The sequence below is a fragment of the Neophocaena asiaeorientalis genome, unplaced genomic scaffold, assembly GCF_003031525.2.
Source record: "Neophocaena asiaeorientalis asiaeorientalis breed wild unplaced genomic scaffold, Neophocaena_asiaeorientalis_V1.1 scaffold140, whole genome shotgun sequence".
NCBI classification, from domain to species: domain Eukaryota; kingdom Metazoa; phylum Chordata; class Mammalia; order Artiodactyla; family Phocoenidae; genus Neophocaena; species Neophocaena asiaeorientalis.
Window position 1 is genome coordinate 385,720 of NW_020173729.1, and position 22,777 is coordinate 408,496.

At 35.1% G+C, this 22,777-nt stretch overlaps 1 protein-coding gene and 1 pseudogene across 7 annotated transcripts in view; one reads left to right on the top strand and one right to left on the bottom strand.

Moving 5' to 3' along the window:
• FUT8 (fucosyltransferase 8) overlaps positions 1-22,777 on the bottom strand; it is a 321,926-nt gene that overhangs the window by 176,947 nt on the left and 122,202 nt on the right. For 4 of the 7 annotated variants that reach the window (XM_024750839.1, XM_024750840.1, XM_024750836.1 and 1 more), the window contains one exon: positions 22,244-22,331. The exons of the other annotated variants lie outside the window; for them this stretch is intronic. The gene's annotated coding sequence lies outside the window, so the exon portion shown is untranslated. The remainder of the gene's footprint in view (positions 1-22,243; positions 22,332-22,777) is intronic. 7 annotated transcript variants of the gene reach the window in all.
• LOC112403400 (eukaryotic translation initiation factor 1A, X-chromosomal-like) lies at positions 6,106-6,531 on the top strand (annotated as a pseudogene).

Genomic DNA, 22,777 nt, shown 5'->3' on the forward strand with positions numbered 1-22,777 from the left:
TTAAGAGATCTCTACTTTCACCCATCAGGGAGTAATATAATCCAGAATTAATTTTGATATGTAAGCAACTAGAAAACTGGATAAACTACATATATGACATTGGACAACAGGTAGCTCAAAAGTGATTCCAAAAAAAAGGGAAACAAAAAAGGCGAGCCCTATAATTACCTAGCATGTCTTTCTGAAAGGACTTTTGGGACTGCAGGATGCTGGAGCAGAAACCCAAACAGAAGTCAGTACATTGCTGAGTTGAAAAGACAGGTGAGGATAAGCCTCTTAGATAGACTCATCCACCAGAGGACAGACAGCAGAAGCAAGAAGAACTACAATCCTGCAGCCTGTGGAACATAACACATTCACAGGAAGACAGACAAAATGAAAAGGCAGAGGACTATGAACGAACAAGATAAGACCCCAGAAAAACAACTAAATGAAATAGAGATAGGCAACTTCCAGAAAAAGAATTCAGAATAATGATAGTGAAGATGATCCAGGACCTTGGAAAAAGAATGGAGGCAAAGATCGAGAAGATGCAAGAAATGTTTAACAAAGACATAGAAGAATTAAAAAACAAACAGAGATGAACAATACAATAAATGAAATGAAAACTACACTAGAGGGAATCAACATCAGAATAACTGAGGCAGAAGAACAGATAAGTGACCTGGAAGACAGAATGGTGGAATTCACTGCTGCAGAACAGAATAAAGAAAAAAGAATGAAATGAAGACAGCCTAAGAGACCTCTGGGACAACATTAAATACACCAACATTAGCATTATAGGGGTCCCAAAAGGAAAAGAGAGAGGGTAAGGACCCAAGAAAATATATGAAGAGATTATGGTTGAAAACTTCCCTAACATGGGAAAGGAAATAGCCAACCAAGTCCAGGAAGCGCAGAGAGTCCCAGGCAGGATAACCCCAAGGAGAAACATGCTGAGACACATAGTAATCAAACGAACAAAAATTAAAGACAAAGAAAAATTATTAAAAGCAACAAGGGAAATATGACAAATAACATACAAGGGAACTCCCATAAGGTTAACAGCTGATTTCTCAGCGGAAACGCTACAAGCCAGAAGGGAGTACTCAATATATTTAAAGTGATGAAAGGGAAGAATCTACAACCAAGATTAATCTACCTGGCAAGGATTTCATTCAGATTCAATGGAGAAATCAAAAGCTTTACAGACAAGCAAAAGCTAAGAGAATTCAGCACCACCAAACCAGCTTTACAACAAATGCTAAAGGAAATTCTCTAAACGGGAAACACAAAAGAAAATGACCTACAAAACCAAACCCAAAACAATTAAGAAAATGGTCATAGGAACACACATATCGATAATTACCTTAAATATGAATGGATTAAATGCTCCAAGCAAAAGACACAGGCTTGCTGAATGGATACAAAAACAAGACTCATATATATGCAGATACAAGAGACCCATTTCAGACCTAGGGACACATACAGACTGAAAGTGAGGGGATGGAAAAAGATATTCCATGCAAATGGAAATCAAAAGAAGGCTGGAGTAGCAAAACTCATATCAGATAAAATAGACTTTAAAATAAAGAATGTTACAAGAGACAAGGAAGCACACTACCTAATGATCAAGGGATCAATTCAAGAGGAATACATAACAATTATAAATATATATGCACCCAACACAGGAGTACCTCAATACATAAGGTAAATGCTAACAGCCATAAAAGAGGAAATCGACAGTAACACAATAATAGTGGAGGACTTTAACACCTCACTTACACCAATGGACAGATCACCCAAAATGAAAATAAATAAGGAAACAGAGCTTTAAATGACACAACAGACCAGAGAGATTTAACTGGTATTTATAGGACATTCCATCCAAAACCAGCAGATTACACTTTCTTCTCAAGTGCATACAGAACATTCTCCAGGATAGGTCACATCTTGGGTCACAAATCAAGCCTCAGTAAATTTAAGAAAATTGAAATCATATCAAGCATCTTTTCTGACCACAACACTATGAGATTAGAAATGAGTTACAGGGGAAAAAATGTAAAAAACACGAACACATGGAGGCCAAAGAGTGTGCTACTAAATAACCAAGAAATCACTGAAGAAATCAAAGAGGAAATAAAAAAATACATAGAAACAAATGGCAATGAAAACATGACAATCCAAAACCTATGCAATGCAGCAAAAGCAGTTCTAAGACGGAAGTTTATACCAATACAAGCCTACCTCAAGAAATAAGAAAAATCTCAAATAAACAATCTAACCTTACACCTAAAGGAACTACAGAAAGAAGAACAAAGAAAACCCAAAGTTAGCAGAAGCAAAGAAATCATAAAGATCAGAGCAGAAATAAGTGAAACAGAAAGAAAGAAAACAATAGCAAATATCAATAAAACTAAAAGCTGGTTCTTTGAGAATATAAACAAAATTGATAAACCTTTAGCCAGACTCATCAAGAAAAAGAGGGACAGGACTCAAATCAATAAAATTAGAAATGAAAAAGGAGAAGTTACAATGGACACCACAGAAATACAAAGCATCATAAGAGACTACTACAAGCAACTCTCAGCCAATAAAATGGACAATCTGGAAGAAATGGACAAATTCTTAGAGGTATAACCTTCTAAGACTGAACCAGGAAAAAACAGAAAATATGAATAGATCAAGCACAAGTAACAAAATTGAATCTGTGATTAAAAATCTTCCAACAAACAAAAGTCCAGATGGCTTCACAAGTGAATTCTATCTAACATTTAGAGAAGAGCTAACACCCATCCTTCTCAAACTCTTCCAAAAAATTGCAGGGAAGGAACACTCCCAAACTCATTCTGTGAGGCCACCATCACCCTGATACCAAAATCAGACAAAGATACTACAAAAAAGAAAATTACAGACCAATATCACTGATGAATATAGATGCAAAAATCCTCAACAAAATACTAGCAAATACAATCCAACAACATATTAAAAGGATCATACACCACGATCAAATGGGATTTATCCAGGGATGCAAGGATTCCCCAATCTACACAAAACAATCAATGTGATACACCATATTAACAAAATGACAAATAAAAACCATATGATCATGTCAATAGATGCAGAAAAAGCTTTTGACAAAGTCAACACCCATTTATGATAAAAATCTCCAGAAAGTGGGCACAGAGGGAATCTACCTCAACATCATAAAGGCCATATACGACAAACCCAGAGCAAACACCATTCTCAATGGTGAAAAACTGAAAGCATTTCCTCTAAGATCAGGAAAAAGACAAGGATGTCCACTCTCACCACTATTATTCAACATAGTTTTTGAAGTCCTAACCATGGCAATCAGAGAAGAAAAAGAAATAAAAGGAATATAAACTGGAAGAGAAGGAGTAAAACTATCACTGTTTGCAGATGACATGATACTATACATAGAGAATCCTAAAGATGCCACCAGAAAACTACTAGAGCTCATTTGTGAATTTGGTGAAGTTACAGGATACAAAATTAATGCACAGAAATCTCTTGCATTCCTATACACTAAGAACAAAAGATCAGAAAGAGAAATTAAGGAAACAATCGCATTCACCACTGCAACAAAAATAATATAATACCTAGGAATAAACCTACCTAGGGAGATAAAAGACCTGTACTCAGAAAACTATAAGACACTGATGAAAGAAATCAAAGATGGCACGAACAGATGGAGAGATATACCATGCTCTTGGATTGGAAGAATCAATATTGTGAAAATGACTGTACTACCCAAAGCAATCTACAGATTCAGGGCAATCCCTATCAAATTACCAGTGGCATTTTTGCAGAATGAGAACAAAAAAACCTTTAAATTTGTATGGAGACACAAATGACCCCAAATAGCCAAAGCAATCTTGAGGGAAAAAAAAAAAAATGGAGCTAGAGGAATCAGACTCCCTGACTTCAGACTATCCTACAGAGCTACAGTAATGAAGACAATATGGTACTGGCACAAAAACAGAAACATAGATCAATGGACAGGATAGAAAGCCCAGCGATAAACCCACGCACATATGGTCAACTAATCTATGACAAAGGAGGACAGGATATACAACGGAGAAAAAACAGTCTCCTCAATAAGTGGTGCTGGGGAAACTGGACAGCTACATGTAAAAGAATGAACTTAGAACACTTCCTAACACCATACAGAAAAATAAATTGAAATGGATTAAACACCTAAATGTAAGGCCAGAAACTATAAACAAGATGAAAAGACAACCCTCAGAATGGGAGAAAATATTTACAAACAAATCAACGGACTAAGGACTAGTCTCCAAAATATACAAACAGCTTATAAAGCTCAATATTAAAAAAACAAACAACCCAATCAAAAAATGGGCAGAAGACCTAAATAGACATTTCCCCAAAGAAGACATACAGATGGCCAAGAAGCACATGAAAAACTGTTCAGCATCACTAATTATTAGAGAAATGCAAACCAAAACTATAATGAGGTATCACCTCACACCCGTTAGAATGGGCATCATCAGAAAATCTGCAAACAATAAATGCTGGAGAGGGTGTGGAGAAAAGGGAACCCTCTTGCATTGTTGGTGGGAATGTAAATTGATACAGCCACTATGAAGAACAGTACAGACGTTCCTTAATAAACTAAAAATAGAATTACCATATGACCCCACAATCCTACTACTGGGCATATACCCTGAGAAACCATAATTCAAAAGGACACATGCAAACCAATATTCACTGCAGCACTATTTACAATAGCCAGGTCGTGGAATCAACCTAAATGCCCACCGACAGACGACTGGATGAAGAAGATGTGGCACATATACACAATGGAACATTACTCAGCCATAAAAGGGAACGAATTTCGGTCATTTGTAGAGATGTGGACGGATCTAGAGACTGTCTTACAGAGTGAAGTAAGTCAGAAAGAGAAAAACAAATATCGTATATTAACACATATATGTGGAATCTAGAAAAATGGTACAGATGAACCAGTCTGCAAGACAGAAATAGAGACACAGATGTAGAGAACAAACATGGACCCCAATGGGGGAAAGCAGGAGGGGGTGGTGGTGGTGGTGGTGAGATGAACTGGGAGATTGGGATTGACATATAGACACTAATATGTATAAAATAAATAACTAATAAGAACCTGCTGTATAAAAAATAAAATTCAAAAAAAAATTGCAGTTCTCATCTTAATTACCTGAAATATTTGAACTGATTTATATCTTCCTCCTTCATATCTCCCCTCTTTTTTTTTTAATTGGCATCTATGGCCCACTCTCTCCCAGTTTTCCTCCAGCTGATTCCCCATTCTCATCACCTTTGCTTATTTCCCTTCAACTCCCTGACCTCTGAACTCTGGAGTGTTTTCTACGTAGACTCATCTCTAAGTTGAATTCCCTCTCACAGCTTTCAATACCATCATATACTAATGAATCTCATATTTATGATGCCAGTCTCAGCCATGACCCCCAAATTCCAAAAAAAAAGAAAAGACAGGTGAGGTCAGAGCACAGAAAGGCCAAAGCAGCAATTATTTGGCGGGGGTGGGGGCGGGGGAGGGAAGTCCTGAAGTCAGAGAACAATGAAAAGACCAATATTTTTAAGGGGGGGTGGAGGGGAATTTCTACTTAAATTTTACCTGAATACCAATTTGCATATGCAAATTAAGGTTGAGCAAAAACAACTTCCGGGAAAGAATAATTGCCAGGTAATAAAAGGTGAATAATTCCCAGCTTACACAGGGCCAGGAATCATCCATGTTCTCACAAACAAGATAAAAAGTCCTCATTGAATCCTTGGGACATTCAGTAAAGACACAAGCAGAGAGGTCCACCTTAGTAATAAGGCTAAGAAAGCATAAGAGTAAAGATTACTCTTTACCTGTCCCCAGAAAACCTTAAGAATATTAACATACACAGAAAGGGAAGAGGCAAGAAAAGAATTTTGATGCTGCTAAGTATGTCTTAGAAAAGCTCAGTCTCAAAACTCTCCCACACATGTGGTTCCATATTACCACGTGCTACTTTGTCCTGTGTGCCACTCAAAGGAGCAGCCACCACTGCCACCACAGGAAAGGAATTTGAGATGCTGGGAAGCATTGCCATGCCCAAGAATAAAGGTAAAGAAGGTAAAAACAGGTACAAGGGTAAGAAAGAAAATGAATCCAAAAACGGTTGGTGTGTAAAGCGTATGAATAAGCGTATGCTCAGGTAATCAGAACGTTGGGAAATGAATGAGTAGAAGCAATGTGCTTTGATGTGTAAAGAAGCTATGCCATATCGAAGGAAAAATGAGGAAAATGGTTTAAATAAATACGTCAGATATCTTATTGGTTGGTCTGCCTATCAGGATAACAAAGCTGATGTAATTTCAAAATACAATGCAGATAAAGCTATAAGTCTGAAGGTATATGGCAAGCTTCCAAAACATGCTAAAATCAATGAAAAAGATATATTTGGTGCTGGAGATGATGAAACAATCCAGTTTGCTGATACTGGAGATGATGATAAAGACCATGATGATATATAAATTGAACTCACTGTTTTACATTCCAAGTTTCCAAGATGATATGGCTTCCTTTTCCTTCAGAAAGTTAATGAGACTTCTATGTAGCTTTGCAATTTTATATTGGCATCCCTTTCCTAAATGAATACATGAACTCCTGATGCTCAAATACTCTTAGTAGCAGTTCTTTGGTCTTCCTGATTGTTCCCTCATTAGTTAGATAAAACTCTGACACATGTTAACAGATAACTTTAAGAAGTGAACTTTTATAGAACCCAAGAATGTCTGATTCCAAAGTCCTATTTTCTTAAATGTAACTTCCTTAAAAAAAAAAAAAAAAAAAAGAATAGTCTACATGAGTGGTATATTAGAAGATTAATGAGAAAAATCCCAATATGCAAGAGAAAATGTGTAAGAGAATACTGTAATTGAAATAACAGCATCTGTCTTACAGATAAGAAAACCAGGGCAATTAAAAGGAAATAAAGGGGGAGGGTCACACAGCGAGCAAGCATCAAACAGGAATTTCAACCCAGTTATTTGAGTCCAGATTCTACTGCAAGGAGGTCTTCCACAGCAAGTATCTTCCCATGTCTAGACCATTCATCTAAACAAAGGATCCCCTATCAATAGCCAGAATAAGAGAGAAAAATCATTGCCATCACAAGAATGCTACCATAATGAACAGTGACCTTTAGAAGAATCATTCTTCCTCAAGAGCTCTCTTGTTTTCCACCTAAGAAGACCTTTGAAGCTCTAAATATCTTAGCAGTATGAACTTAATTTAAAAAAAATAAGGATTCCTCCAAAATTTCCCCTCATCGTTCATGAATTCAACCATAGCTATTCACTGGCCCACTGCCTACCATGTGTTTGGCACTATACTGAGTACCAAGGATACAATGATGAGCAAGACAGAGACAGTCTTTCCCCACTGTTTTAGTGGACCTTAGAATCTACTGGGAAAGAAAAAAGTGAAAGAAATAATTACACAATTAATTTCTTAGGTTTCTAAATATGCTGAGCCTGTACCCAACACAGGGCTTTTGAACTTCTTGTCTGAAACACACTTGCCCAAATATCCACCATAGTCCTTCCCTCATCAAATTCAGTGTCACCCTCTCAGTGAAACCTTCCCTGACCATTCTATATAAAAATGGTACACTCCCCACTCTGACATTCCCTATTACCTTCCTTGATGTAGTCACCTTTCTCTAGAACATTTATCACCATCTGACATACATATTTGTTTAGTTTCTTCCTCTCTACAAGTGTATAAGCTCCATGAGATCAATAATTTCTATTTTGTTGACTGGTATCACTCAGAATCTAGAACAGTGCCTATAATATAGCAGACACTTAATAAATATTGCTGAATAATAAATGAGTACAATAAAGGAAAGTATGAGTATCATGAGAAGGTATTCATTTCATTTAGACTAATGTACACAATGTTTTTATCCAAATACATGTCTTTTATAACAAAATACCAATTATAAATTCTAACTATCATACATGTATATGGTATTAATTTAGGCATTGTTTAAGTTTTTCTATAATTCCTTTTATTATAAATTACTTTTAAACATTTTAAAGTATTTACAATAGAATGACTTACTGCTAAAAAGATTAATATTTTTATACTAGATGGGAGCCAACATCTAACAAAATGATTTATTCTCGATTCTATAAGCTAGTTCACCTTAAAAAATGAAGACAAGATGAAATGTACCATTCTACCTGGATTTGATATTACCACATTCACTGAACTGGAATAGGCATCTTACTTTTCAGAAATAAAAAGAAAAAAAAATAAAAATAAAAGAGAAAGAGAGAAACGATCTAAAAAATCACCTTCTATGGCACATAGCTAAATATCTAGGGGAAAAAATTGTTTCAAATTTAGCATATCACAGTCCAAGGGACTTTGTGGCCTGACAAAAACTCTTATTTTGAAGAGGAATAATACTTTCATTTATACCTAAATAATGTTAAACCAAATGTTAACCTTTAAAGATTAACATGATCATTTAAACAATTATTTAACAATATCATTTAAAAAAGATAAACAGACCCTGAGACAAGTTTTCATATTCAATCACATATCATTTGGAACTCCAATAACTAGAGTCAACATGATCCTCTAAAGGATTAAAAAAAGTAAAGTTGCTACAGTATTTTTAATAAAATGAGTTTGTTACAAACAATCTATGTGTAAAATGGAACATTTTTCACGAGTCCTTTAATTTCTCCTGATACAAACACAAGTTATTGGAAGAAATTAAGAAAACAGTCATGAAGTAACAATATGACCTGCATGACTATACTTTGAAAACCTAAGAATATTGACCAGATGTAATCAGGACTCCCAAAATCCATATGTTCTCTCCCCTAATTAAGAAACTTAGAAGTCATACTAATCAAAGGAGAGGGCTAAAACAAATCTTCAGATATAAAATGCAGTTCAATATAATATCTATTAATAACTACATCCAAACTAAGTTTTCATATACATAAAAAACCTTAAGAATTTTCTCAACTCTCCACCATCTAATTATGTAGACATTCCTCAAAGTATCTACAAAACAAAATTAAAATTACTACTAAATATTTTTCAACCATTACATACATTAAAGAAACATTATTGTTCATTTTAAAACTGTACCTTCTGAGTGTTAACAGTAAATGTTAAATGTAATCATTTCCTTCTGGTTAATTATATTCTTCCAAAAACAAAATGCAGAATTCCTTAGATAGATTTTTTACATTTACAGGACAATGGACCATCAACCAGTAACTATGTTTACTGATACAGATATTAAGTTAAAAAAAAATTTTTTTTTAAATCAATTTATCCCAAACATTTAAAATTAGCTTATTTTTAAATAGTCACTGCAAAACAAAAGACAGAAATACATAAAAGATAAAGGAAAGATCACAGGAAACTCACCTCCTAGAAAACATAATTCCTTATTACTATTTCTCCACCATCTCTCAAGATATTTTATACAAATGTAAATAATCTTAGATTAAAGGAATCGTTCATACATCCTATTCTACAGCATACTTTGCTTAATTTTTTTTCTTTTTTTTTGAGGTATGTGGGCCTCTCACTGTTGTGGCCTCTCCCGTTGCGGAGCACAGGCTCCAGACGTGCAGGCTCAGTGGCCATGGCTCACGGGCCCAGCCGCTCCACGGCATGTGGGATCTTCCCGGACCGGGGCACGAACCCGTGTCCCCTGCATCGGCAGATGGACTCTCAATCACTGCGCCACCAGGGAAGACCTACTTTGCTTAATTTGACATTAGGTAAAGAACATCTTTTATGTTAGCCGACATACATCTATGTATGTCATTATTTTTAAGGGCTCCAGTGAATTACATTCTATGTATTACCATAACTAAATCATTTTTCCCATTAATAGATATTTTATTTGTTTCCATTTTTTAAATGAAATATCTCAAATACAATGAACAGGACACTCCACACTTCTTCACTAAAATGCCCCTTACCCCCAAATTCTTCTCCACAATACAGAAATTCATTTATTCAAATTATTATTATTTTAATTAATTAATTTTTTGCGGTACTCAGGCCTCTCACTGTTGTGGCCTCTCCTGTTGCGGAGCACAGGCTCCGGACGTGCAGGCTCAGCGGCCATGGCTCACGGGCCCAGCCGCTCCGCAGCATGTGGGATCTTTCCAGACCGGTGCACGAACCCGTGTTCCCTGCATCGGCAGGCAGACTCTCAACCACTGCGCCACCAGGGAAGCCCTATTCAAATTATTTTTAAGAGCCTATTATGTTCTACTCACTGTTCCAGGCAATCTAAGTTCCATGAGTGTAGGTACTGATTCTATTTTATTCATTGCTTTGTTTCCAGTGTTTAGTGGAGTGTCTGGTACATAGTAGACTTTCATATATGCGCTGAATGAATGGATGATCATCCTTGTTCATTCATCCTTCCTCACTTCTACAATTATCTCCTTTTTTTTAAGTCTTAACTTTGAAATTAGTTCTTTCATTTTTTTTTGCCCTACAAAGTAATGAGCCTATAAACGTCTTCACCACTCAGCATTCAGGATCTCTACTGGGAGTCAAGAAAATAAATATGGAGGAAAAAAAGTAGTGTTATAATGTTACCTCTTGGAAACTCTGCTCAGCTGTGTTTAAAATTCTCAAAGTTCCTTTTTTGAACTTCAAAACATCATCCAAAGGAAACGTGAATCTAACAGCTGGCTGTAGGTCTTCCTTTGGTCTTGCTAACATTTCAGTGGAAAAAGAGCAGTATCCAAAAGGTCCAGCTGGTGCACCCAGAAAAACCTTTAAAATCCTACTAAACTGAAAAATTATGACTGAATTCACAAAAGATTGATTTTGCTTTTCCAGAAAAAATACTCTGAGAGAGGGAAAAATACCACTGAAACATCAAAACACAGCAAAATGTTTTTATTCCAATCAAATTTTGGTCTTTTAAATTATTATGAAATAGATCTGTTGAGAAACCTCTAGACATACTAATTCTGTTTTCTGTCATCTGGAAATCCAGGTACTATAGGGATTAAATTAGAATCATAAGCCTGGAAAGAACCTTGAGACACATATAGAGTTCATCCTTCTGCATTTTACTCACTTACACTTAAGCCTTTTTACATGCATAAGAAATATATCCACAACAAAAATTTATCCAACTCAAGGTAGAGGTGGAGATAGGAGATTAAGTCAGAGTCAAGGAAGGAGTTTGGACAAAAAGATATAAGTCATTCAAAGGATGTTGTTATTGGAAGACTGTTTTGGAGAGTGTCATGATCCAACTTCCATTTTAGTATGATCACTCCAAAATTCATGCTTGAATGTTAAATGCATGTGTTAAATACACATGCTTGAATGGAACATGCTTGTCGATTATGGCCATGTATTTTGCCTCTTAACTGGTTAGGATGACACGCAAAAATCTTAGCGTGATAGGATGCTGGTTTGGATCAGGTTGTGAACATCTCTTCAGCTTCAAAAAGTATATGCTACCAGTTTGTTGTGTTTTCATAAACACACCTTATTATTCTCATTAGATTGTAAGCTCTTCAGAAATAGTATCATGGTTTTATTATTCTTTATATCCCCAATACACAGTAAGTATTCAATAAATATTCTCTTTATATCCCTTTATATCCCTTAGAATACACAACAGGTATTCAATATTCACTGATATCAGTGAAAATACAAATACTCATGTATTTGTATTTCAAAGAGAATTTCATTACCTCAAATATCTTTAAATGTTAAAAAATATATATATAAAAAAAAAAGAAAAATATATATATATATATAAATACATGACCACAGTTGAACAGACATTTGCACACCAATGTTCATAGCAATATTATTCACAACTGCCAAAAGGCAGAAACAGCCCAAATGTCCATTGACAGATAAATGGATAAAAATGTTGTATGATTCAACTCACATAAGGAACCTAGAGTAGTCAAAATCAGAGACAGAATAGTGATTAAAGGGCCTGGGGGTCAGGGAGAATGTGGAGTAAAGTTTTTTTTTTTCTTTTCATTATTTTGACTTTTTTTTTACTGAGGTTTAGTTGATGTACAATACTATATAACATAGTGTATATGTTATACATATACACTATGTATAACATAGTGATTATGTTATATAATATAGGTGTATAACATAGTGATTCACAATTTTTAAAGATTATACTCCACTTATAATTATTATAAAATATCAGCTATATTCCCTGTGCTGTTCAATACATCCTTATAGCTTATTTTATACATAGAAGTTTGTATCTCTTAATCCCCTAGACCCTATATTGTCCCTCCTCTCCACCGTCCCTCTCCCACTAGTAACCACTAGTTTGTTCTCTATATCTGGGAGTCTGTTTCTTTTTGTTATATTCACTCGTTTATTTTTTAGATTCCACATATTAGTGACAACATTTAGTATTTGTCTTTCTCTGATTTATTTCACTTACCATAATATCCTCCAACTCCATCCATGTTGCTGCAAATGACAAAATTTCATTCTTTTTTATGGCTGAGTAGCATTCCACTGTGTGTGTGTGTCTGTGTGTGTGTGTGTGTGTGTGTGTGTGTGCGCGCACGTACATGCACACGCATACTGTATCTTCTTTATCCATTCTTCTGTTGATGAACACTAAGGCTGCTTCCATATCTTAGCAATTGTAAATTATGCTGCTATGAACATTGCGGTGCATGTTTCTTTTCGAATTAGTGTTTTCGTTTTTTTGGATATGTACCTAGGAGTAGAATTGCTGGGTCATATGGTAATTCTATTTTTAGTTTTTTGAGAAACCTCCATACTCTTTTCCACAGTGGCCGCACCAATTTATAATTCCCACCAACAATGTATGAGACTTCTCTTTTCTCCACACCCTCACCAATATTTATTTGTATTCTTTTTGATGATAGCCATTCTGACAGGTTTGAGGTGATATTTCATTGACGTTTTGATTTGCATTTCTCTGATAATTAACAATGTTGGGCATCTTTTCATGTGTCTGTTAGCCATCTATATGTCTTCTTTGGAAAAATATCTATTCAGATCACCTGCCCATTTTTTATAGGGTTGTTTGTATTTTTGATGTTGAGCTGTATGAGCTATTTATATATTTTGGATAGCAACCCCATGTTACAGGGGCTGGGGGTCAGGAAGAAGAGGAAGTTAATATTTAATAGGTACAGAGTTTTATTCAGAATGATGAAAAAGTTCTAGAGATGGATAGTGGTGATGTTTGCACAACAATGTGAATATACTTAACACTACTGAATTATACACTTTAAATGGTTAAATGGTAAATTTTGTTATATATTTTTTTACCATAATAAAAAAGGAGAAAAATATATGAATCATATTACTTTATGAATGACTTGTCCAAATAATACCTTGCAATCACAGAATTCTAATTGTTCTTAACATTAAATTATTAAGAAAAATGTAGTTTAAATTATTACCCAGTTTTATACTGAAGCATCTGGCTTTTTTAAAAACAAATACAATACCCCCCACACAAAAAAAAAAAACCCAAAAAACAAAAACAAAAATATCCTTGAGGGGCTTCCCTGGTGGCGCAGTGGTTGAGAGTCTGCTTGCTAATGCAGGGGACACGGGTTCGAGCCCTGGTCTGGGAAGATCCCACGTGCCGTGGAGCAACTGGGCCCGTGAGCCACAACTACTGAGCCTGCATGTCTGGAGCCTGTGCTCCACAACAAGAGAGGCCGCGATAGTGAGAGGCCTGTGCACCGCGATGAAGAGTGGCCCCCGCTTGCCACAACTAGAGAAAGCTCTCGCACAAGAAACGAAGACCCAACACAGCAAAAATAAATAAATTAATAAACTCCTAACCCCCAACATCTTCTAACAAAAAAAAAAAACAAAAAAACCTTGCAGAAAATAAAGTTATTTTGATCTCAGCCATACCCATAATGCATTTAATCTAACTCTGTAAATCCTTTGCTTTACAAGAAAAATACTAAATGTGGCCATAATCAACATATCCATATGTCCCTAACATTCACACATAAATTCATACCCATCTTCTCAGCAGAAGCTTGTCTTTGCTCAATGTTTTTGCAGATCAGTTTTTATTGTATTTCGTTCTATTCTTTTTTTTGCAGGTAAAGACTATGCATGCAAAGACTATACTTTGTGTAACATTTTCAGGGTTGTTAATAAGCATCTAATAAGGAGCTATATAATGTCAAATAAAATGATAAACTGGGAATTCTTATAAGTAATTAACACTTTGTCTGCTAATTATTTCCTAAATTTTGGGAAATGTGTAAGAAAATAAGTTAAAGTTTACATTTACATTCATCTGATTACATACAAAAGCTGACTCAACTGCTACAGAATATAAAAGCAATAATATTTTGCTGCTGGTTTTTATAAGTGATTCATATTCAAATAAACCTAACTGAAATTCATGGAATTATAACATCGTTAAAATACAAACTTCCCAGTTCGTCAATCTACAACCCTTCAATACAATATACCACATATACATCAATTCCTATTCTGTGATTATGTCAAAGAAATTATATTGATTTAACACGTAGCTAAGTTCACCAATAATACTGATCTAATTCATAACTCATTTAACATGATTCATTTATGAGTCTTAACCTTAATTTACCAACTAATTTAGTATTAAATTTTAATACTGGTTTATTATTCTTTCTCTGATAATTATCAAACCAGAAAATTTTCAGTACTGAATAATTTTCTAAGATCTGCCCATAAAACCATTACTGTACACTGAAGTCTCCTTTTAAAATAAAGTCATCTAAAAAAAAAAGAACAAAAGCAAAGAAATAGGTACATTCAAGTGTTTGGACTCCCTAACATACTGCCCTATATATATTCTTTCTAGAAGTAGCTATTGGGTTGGCCATAGGGTGCCTTTGGTTTTTAAGTAAAAATAAAAGATATGTTTTCATTTTCACCAAGAACTTCATTGACCAACATATTCACCCTTTTGTTCCACTGCCTTCTGCCATTTTTCAGGCAACTTCATAATTCCATCTTCCCAAATCTTTTTATCATTTTGAGCAAAGAACTGTTCCAGGTGCCTTTTACAGTCTTCCAGTGAATTGAAACTTTTTCCATTAAGAGAACTTTGTAAAGACCGAAATAAATTGCAATCCGAAGGTGCAATGTCTGGTGAATACGGTGGATGAATCAGAACTTCCCAGCCAAGCTCTAACAGTTTTTGCCTGGATATCAAAGAAACATGCGGTCTTGCATTATCCTGATGGAAGATAATATGTTTTCTGTTGACTAATTCTGGACGCTTTTCGTAGAGTGCTGCTTTCAGTTGGTCTAATTGGGAGCAGTACTTGCTGGAATTAATCGTTTGGCTTTCCGCAAGAAGCTCATAATAGAGAACTCCTTTCCAATCCCACCATATACACAGTTATCACCTTCTTTGGATGAAGACCGGCCTTTGGTGTGCTTGGTGGTGTTTCGTTTCGCTTGCCCCACGATCTCTTCCATTCCACATTATTGCACAGTATCCACTTCCATCGGCCGTCACAATTTGTTTTAAAAACAGAACATTTTCATTACGTTTCAGTAGAGAATCACATGCAGAAATAGTCAAGAAGGTTTTTTTCGGTTAACTTATGTGGAACCCAAACATCAAAGTGATTCACATAACTAAGCTGGTGCAAATGATTTTCAGTGCTTATTTGGATATTTTGCGTATGTTGGCTATCTCCTGCATGGTATAATGTTGCTTGATCTCAGTTAATGTCTCGATTTGATCGCTATCAACTTCAACTGGTCTACTCGACCATGGAGCACCGTCCAGCGAGAAATCTCCAGCACGAAACATCACAAACCACTTTTGACGCGTTCGATCAGTCACAGCACCTTCTCCGTACACTGCACAAATCTATTTATTGCGTTTCAGTTGTGTTTTTACCTTTCTTGAAGTAATAGAGCATAATATGCCAAAAATGTTGTTTATCTTCCATTTTCAATATGAAAATGGCTACACAAAAATTCACCAATTTTGATAAGTATTTTTTTAAATGCACATTGATATGACAGCTGTCATATACAATCTAACAAAATTATTTCGAATGAAGTTAAAGACAACTAAGCACTACTAGAGCCATCCTATGGAAAAAACCGAACGAACCGTTTGGTCAACCCAGTATTTCAAGCGAAAATAAATTCTTCAATCCATAATTTCCCTACTTTCCCAATGAATTATATTAAGCAAAAATTAAGTAAGCTAGTGTAGAGAGTCCTCCCATTAAAAAAAAAAAAAACCTAGAGATTTACTTTTCCTTATTACATTCCTCCTACTATATATTCCTTAAAATATATTCTGCATTTGGTGTCCAAAAGATCTAACCAGTAAAACTCACATATTTATATAAGTTTTTTAGCAATTTAACATTCAGATTTAGATTCAACAAAAACCTCCTAGACTATATGAGGAAATGAATTACAACCACAACTTTACAACATGAGTATTAATGATCTTATGTCAAAGGAAAATTAGACTTGGAGAGACAAAATAATTTGATTTTACAATGACCTCATGACGAGTAACTAGTGAATTCAAGGACTGGAATCCAGACATTACTACTGATGCTGAAAGGAACTAGGAGGAGAAGTAACACCGGTGCATGTCAAATATGAGCCGGGCACCTTGCATGCATTTCCTCAATTAGTTCTTACCAGTGCTCTGTAAGGTAGGCACTACCTTCATTTTGAAGATGAGGAAACTGAGAAAGAAATGATTTGACTTCATCAAGGTTTGTACAGCTAGTCAGCAGCTAAGACAGGACAGAAACCATGAGATTACACATTGATAGATTCTGTCCCCAAACCACTACTTGTGATCCAAGGAGGAAAGTTCATTTGATGTATTTTATTTTTGTGTTTGGTTTGGTTTGGTTTGATTTGGTTTGGTTTTTAATTCTACAGAGAGGGGAACAGTTTCACTGAATCCATTTTAACAAGATTTCTAAATCCTGTCTATGTTACTAATCCCTGTAGTGTCGCTATCATAAGTCTGCCAGACAGACAAATGATAACAATGAATATTCTCTCCCTTTACAAATTCTCCCGTCCTTTCTCATCTGCTTCTGCTCTTCCTCTAGATCAGGGGTCCCCAACCCCCGGGCCACGTACTGGTACCAGTCTGTCAGTGGAAAAACTGTCTTCCATGAAACCAGACTCTGGTGCCAAAAAGTTTGGGGACCATTGCTCTAGATCACTCAAAAGAATATGGATACCTAGAGGTCTATTATTCAGGAGCAAAGGTCAATAATTATCAAATACTGGCTAGGGCATGGGGGATTCATACATATTTCACAGTTTTCAAATTTTGCTACATGGAACCAAAGGGTTGTAGGAGGTATTCCTTCCTAATACCAGTAAATGAAAAAGTGCCAGGTAGGTTTCATTTGTAAAAGTAACCACCATAACTCTTTCATTCATTATACCAAGCTTGAGGTAAGAAAAATGTTTAAGTATTCTAAAAAATCAAAGTTTTAAAATTCTTACTCTAAAATATGTAAGAGGTAGAGGTGAGGTAGGTGACAGTTTGTTGTATTTTTTAAAATGAGCTCCTCATCTTTTTTCTTTCTGATCACATATTTATGATGTGAATCCTACTAAAAACATTTTTAAACTAAAAAGAACTCGCATATTCCCTGTTGCTGCTGGATTACAGATGTCCATCATATCCAGCTGATTGATGCTGCTGCTGAGCTCAGATATGTCCTTACTGATTTTCTGCTACATCTGTCCATTTCTGACAGAGGAGAGTTGAGGTATCACCTACTACAATTGTGGACCGATCTACTTCTTTTTGCAATTCTGTCGGTTTTTGCATCACATATTTTGACGACCTGTTAGGTGCATATACATTAAGGATTGTTAAGTCTTCTTAAAGAATTATCATTATATAATGCTCCTATTTATCCTTGAAAATCTTCCTTGCTCTGCAGTCTGCTCTGTCTGAAACTAATATAGTTACATCAGCTTCCCTTTGATTAGCATTAGCATGGTATATCTTTCTCCATCCCTTTAATTTTAATCTATATGTGTCTTCATATTTAAAGAGAGTTTCTGTACACAACATATAGTTGGGTCTTGACTTTTGATCCAATCTGACAGTCTGTCTTTTAGTGGATTTAAACCACTGCTATTTAAAGCAACTATTGATATACTTGGGTTAATATCTACCATATTTGTTACTGTTTTCTACTCATTGCTTTTGTTCTTTGTTCCTGTTTCTGTCTTCCACTCTTTCTCTGTCTTTTGTGGTTTTAATTGAGCATTTTATGATTCCATTGTGTCTCTTTCCTTAGTACGTCAATTACACTTTTTTTTAACTTTTTTTTAATGGTTGCCCTAGAGTTTGCATTATACATTTCCAAATAATCCAAGTCCACTTTCAAATAACACTATACCACTTCATATGTAGTGCAAGTACTTTATGAAAGAATATTCCTAATTTCTTCCTCCCAACCCTTGTATCACTGTCATCATTCATTTCACTTATATATGAGCTATAATCACTGAATACGTTGTTGCTACTATTATTTCAAAGTATGTTATCTGTTAGATCTATTAAGAAAAATAAAAGTTTTTATTCAAGCTTCACTTATTCTTTATCTAATCTTCTTCTTTTTTAAGGCAGATACAAGTTTCTGGTCTATATAATTTCCCTTCTCTGAAGAACTTTGTTTAACATATCTTGCAAAGCAGGTCCACTAGCAACAAATTCTCTAAATTTTTGTTCGCCTGAAAAAGTCTTTACTCTCCTTCACTTTTGAAGGATAATTTTACAGGATACAGAATTCTAGATTGTTAGTTTTTCCTCTCAACACTTTAAATATTCACCCCACTCTCTTCCTGTTTTCATAGTTTCTGAAGAGAAGATCTCTGTACCTAAGGTAATTCTTTCTCCTTTGGTTTCTTTCAAGATTATTTTCTGTATCTTTGATTTTCTGCAATTTGAATATGATATCTCTAGATAAAGCTTTCTGGGCACTTATCTTGCCTGGCATTCTCTGAACCTCCTAGATCTGTGGTTTAGAGTCTGACATTAATTTGGGGAAATTCTCTGTCATTATTCTTGTTTCTTTTTCTCCTTCTGGTATTTTCATTATGCATATGTTGTACCTTTTGTAGTTGTCCTACAGTCCTTGGATATTTTTTCTTTTTTTCTTTTTTCCAGTCTTTTTTCTCTTTGCTCTTCAGTTTTAGAAGTTTCTACTGACATATCCTTAAGCTCGGAGAAATTCTTTCCTCAGCCATGCCCAGTCTAATAATGAACCCATCAAAGCCATCCTTCATTTCTGTTATAGCTTTTTATCTCAAGCACTTCTTTTTTATCCTTTATTAGATTTTCTCTCTACTTATATTATTCATCTGCTCTTGGTTGTCTACTTTTTCCATTAGTGCTCTTGGCATATTAATCATAGTTCTAAATTCTTGGTCTCATAATTCCAATATTCCTGACACACCTGAGTCTGATCCTGATGCTTGCTCTGTCTCTTTAAACTGTGGTTTTTGCTTTTTAGTATAGTCTGCCTTGTAATTTTTTTGTTGGAAGTCAGACATGATGCACTGGGTAAAAGGAACTGTAACGAATAGGAATTTACTAATGTGGTTAAGGTGTGGAGGGGAGTAGAAGCATTCTACAGTGCTATGGTTAGGCCTGCGCCCACCGAGCTGTGAACTTCACAAGTTCTTTTCAGTCCTATGCTCCCCTCCTAGGTGGAACAGGATGGCTACAGGGGACTGGAATGGGATATTTCTCTCCCCACCATGTGGAAGGCTACAGTTGGGTATTTCCCTTCCTCCAGGTCAATTAGTCTCTGATAACACCTTAATAGATTAGGCCCTGGTAAAATACTTTCTCTTGATAGCAGATCTTGTTAAGAAAAACAAGATGCCTTGGCATATTTCAAAATGGTTACTCTTCCCTCCCCCTGCAGGAAGCACCAGGCGCTCCTTCTCAGATATTCACTGTGAGGACCTGGTAGAGCTCCTAGAAGCAAAATCATGAGAGTGTGGGGGGCTCCCTATGACTGGGTCCCCCTGGAGTTTTTACCTCAGGCTTGTCCACATGGAGTCTCCCCTAATTTGTTAATCACACTTTAGATTTTCCTACCCACTAGTGGTTCCCTTGGAGGTTTTTGCTAGGGTAAGTTGTCAATTCTCTATATTTGCCTGTTGGTCTCTAATTTGAGAGCAGTGGTTTGCCCTGTGACCTTACTTCTCTGATGGATCTAAGAAGAGTTGTTGATTTTTCAGTTTGTTCAGTTTTTTACTTGTGGTTAGGATGGAGTGATGACTTCTAAGCTCCTTACATGCCAGATCAGAAACAAAACAAAACAAAATCCATTTTCAATTTTTACCTTTTAACTAACTGATAGAGTGATATATAACACTCTTATGATATTAGGGAGAGAAGAAACAAATGGAAATCTAAATTTGTCTCAATGGCACCTGAATTACCTAAAATATGATTATTCATAGTGTTTACCCTATAAATAATACCAAAATGCAAATTATTAAACAATACACTTCATCATTTCTTTCTGAAACAATGAAAACACATAGATGAATATCGTAGGTTATCGTTTAGGTCCTGCATCATTATTACAAACTAAAATATTTCCTAAATAAACACTTGATTAAATTTCCATAAGAGCTTTTAAAAAAATCTATCAATAAGTACTGCGATGCACTGGTTACCCCTACTGTACAACTGCAGAAAAATAAAGCCTGTTTCTTATTCCTAAAGTAGCATTAGAATGTCCTCTAAACAAATTTAAGTTTTAAGATTCTTCCTCTGAGGGAAAAGAAAAATCAGTAGAAAGCTAAGATTTGTATGTGAAATTTGACATTTGGATTCCAATTCCCAACATTTTCTATTGCCATGAAATTAACCTTTATCAAAATTACTTTACTTAGAAAATCTTAGTCAACTGTGCTATCTGCTGTTCTTATAAGCAAGAAATACAACTAATTTTTTTTTCCAAATCACACTGTAAAACAGCTCATTACTTTTTATATCTCCGACTTAAATTGTATTCGACTTGAGTTTTAACATACTTAATAAGCCTCCAAACACAGCAAGAATATCAGAATGGCCAAACCCAAGGGAACATATTAGCAGTATCTTCGCTTTACATAAATGTAAATTTTATTATTATTTCCACATCTGTGGTGCATTAGATACAACAGACATTTCTGAGCCCTTTGTACAGTGAACAGATGGTGAACCATTACAAAATTAGGAGCAAGCATTACATCTTAAGGAATTAATGTTATTTATATTAATAATTATTAATAATGTTATTATTAATTACAAAATTAGGAGTGAGCATAACATCTTAAGGAATTATTAATAATGTGATTATCCTTCATTCAGAGGATAACTACAGAGTTGCACATATAATTTTCCTAGGAGGATCATGAGGAATTAGAGTGAAATATATGGAGAATGCTAATAGGGATAGCCACAAAAAGAACTGGGAAAAGAGACCACACAGTAACAAGTGAAAGATTATATAAACACTCCTAGAAAAAAGAAAATCTACCCAGAAAAGGATTGTCAAATGAGGATGAAGATGGATGCTTGTGAAAAATGGAAAAGAGTGCTCTAAAAGTTTCACTTTTAATTTGCTGAATATAAAATATATTCCTGAGACCCCACATTCCTGAAACCCCAAAATGAAGTCAATGTCTAAGTAAAACTGAGACTTAGTACTTGACATAGTTTCTAGCTAAAGTAATAACCAACAAAATGGATCCAATTATGGCAGTTTACAAGAGATAAATGAAAACATCAAAAGCAAAAACAAAAAATATTAAGACTATCTAGTCATGTCAGGTGGTTATATATGTAAAAATAAACTATTCAGCTGAGAATGGCTATGTAAAAGGGACAAGATAGCCTAGCAGACAGAGCACAGAACATAGTCCTGCTCCAAAAAACTGTTGTATGATTTTTTGAAAGTCATCGTATAATCTCTAGAGCTGAAATAATACAGACTCAGTGGAATCTTTTGAGGAATAACGATATGACATAAATAAATAATACAGTTTCTTCTGGGTGAGAAAACACTACCTAAAGAGAAAAGGGTTTTCTAACCTTTTAAAAGAGAACATTTTGATTTATTTACAAAGTTACTTAAATATTAAGCGTGAAAAATGGCTTACCTTTCTTCCCCTAGAACATAAGATGACGAAATCACATATTTCCAATGGAAGATACTACTGCTTGAATCTGGGTCACTAAAATTACCAACTGTTTAAAATGAGACAAAAGAAAGCAGTAACATTAATTATCTACAACTATACATTTTCTTTGTTGTTAACATGAAACTTACTTACACGAAACCTCAAGGCCCCTCAGGCCTTGAAGAGATACATGTCCCTAGGTTTGAACTCTCCAGGGAAATCTTTGAGGCAAAGATTGGACAAATAGTTAAAACTATTTAAATAATCCCTGTTCACGAAATGTAAATGGTTTTCTTAACTAAAAAAAGTTTTTTAGTATTTACTGTTATCACCTTACTTTAATCCTTTTTCCCTAAAAAGGAAAACATTGAAGTCCAGCTAATATAAAAAGGCCTCACTGCTTTGTTTTGTTTTGTTTTTTAAAAAGGGGTGTGGGGAGAGGAATATTCAAACAACTTCAAGGACAAAAAGCATGTTCTAGACCAGCTCTTATTTACAGTTCCTCATCTAGAA